Genomic DNA, 2,040 nt, shown 5'->3' on the forward strand with positions numbered 1-2,040 from the left:
TCTGTAAAGTTTAAAAGTTGGACTTTCTCAGGCACTTTAAAGGACAGAGAGGCAATGGGGGGTGCAGGTGACCAGTTCACTCATTTTTGGATTCAACGGACTTTTCCCGAGGCCTTCTGGGGACTGGACATTGAAGCCACAGAGAAGAATATGACACAGGCACTTCCCTGCAGGAGCCTAGTGAGGACAAGACAGTGCACTGGAACAGTGACATGCAGTGTGACGTGCTGGAATAGAGGTGTGAGCACTGTGCCCTCAGCTTCTGCTGTGGGATGATGCCAGAAACCGCCTGCAGAGAACACATCTGCATTTGATGAAAACTTGTCAGCAAAAGCATCACCCGCAGTGTTGCTCACCAGCCACCTACATAAGGTGCTTTGATGTATTAATTAAGACGAGCTAGCTGTTGATAAATAAGCCTGGAAATCATAATGGTTTGACTGAGTAGAGCCTATATCCTGCTTAGACAAAGTCTAGGGGGGTTGGAGGTGCGACTCTGCCCGCCTCCCAAGCGACTCAGGCACCTCCCATCTTGTGACTCTGTCATCATCCTCTGCAGCCACTGGCAGATGAAGAAGAAAACAAGGATCACATGTGAAGTTCTTATGAGCTAAAGCTGGAAGTGGCCCACTTCGCTTCTGCCCACACTCGCTGGCCAAAACAGCTAATTGCACAAGAAACTGGGAAACATAGTCCAATTGTGACAAGCTCATAGGGTTCTTATGAAAATAAAACATCATTTGGTATACATGAAAGCACCAGGCACATAGTAGGTGTCCAGTGCATTCGTTCGTTCATTCATTCATTCATTCATTCGTCTATCTGTTCATCCCGCAAATTTCACTGAGCACTCTCAGTGGGCTAGCACTAGAAACTGGATAGTGAAAAAATACCATTCCCGTTCTCATGGGGCTCACGTCAAATAGCGGAGCCAAACGAAACACGAGTAAACAAATGAATATGATCATCCATGTTCGAATCCCACCGTAAAGGACAAAACCTGAGGGACGGTGGAGGAGGCACCCACTTTGCATAAGGTGAACAAGGAAAAGTAGGGACATTTCACCTGAGACCTAAAGAATGAGAGGGAGCTGGGCGGAATGGATGTAGGAACAGCCAGCAAGAACGGAGAGTGGAGAGGCCCAGAGGCAGGCTGGAGATCGGTGAATGTGAGGAAATATCAGGTCAGCGTGACTAGAACAGAGCGAATCATGGCGAGTGTGTCACCGGGTGATGGGGAGAGATCGCATAGGCTTTGTGGGCCGTGGGGAAGAACGTGGATTTTCTCTGGATGGGACTGGGAAGTCTTTGGAGGCTTTTAAGTGAGGAAAGCAATATAATGATTGACATTTTAAATGGTCCCTCCGGCAGCTCTGGGCAGAATGGGTATGGGACACCATTGTGGAGGTCATGGTGATGATGGAGGGGGCATGGTGGTGGCCTGGACCAAGGTGGGCCTTACAGATAGAGGAGGTAGATCTATTTAGAAGGCAGAATTTGCTGATGGGTTAGAGGAAGAAGGGAATCTGGGGTTTCCGGGTTGGATAAGTGCGTGGATGATGGGAAGGCTCAGGGAGGGGAAGAGGTGTGGTTAGAAACTCAAGGATTCTACCATGGATATTTTCAACTTGAGAAGCATGTGAGATGTCTAAGAGTCTGGAGAGCAAGTCTCTTGACTGGCGAGAGACTCTCAGAGACATCAACTAAAGATGGCATTAAAAGCCATGAGGTCGCACTGGAGAGAAAGGGGAGGGAGGAGGCCCAGGGCTGAACCCTTGGAGCTCCACAATTTTGAGGTCACATGAAGGAGGAGCCATGAGGATGGAAGATAAGGAGCAGCTGACAAAGTAGGGAGAGAACCGGGGGTGTGGACAGTCATGGAAAGCGAGAGAAGAGCATCTGAAGGAGGAGAGAGAGGACAACTGGCTTCAAAAATGCCGAACAGTCCAGGGGGAAAAGGATGGATCAAGAGACAAAGAAAAAAGTGTCTTGGAGGGTGGAAACAAAAGCAGATGCCGGGGAGACTTCTGGTTAAAGATG

Source organism: Pteropus alecto, unplaced genomic scaffold, assembly GCF_000325575.1.
Source record: "Pteropus alecto unplaced genomic scaffold, ASM32557v1 scaffold44, whole genome shotgun sequence".
NCBI classification, from domain to species: Eukaryota; Metazoa; Chordata; class Mammalia; order Chiroptera; family Pteropodidae; genus Pteropus; species Pteropus alecto.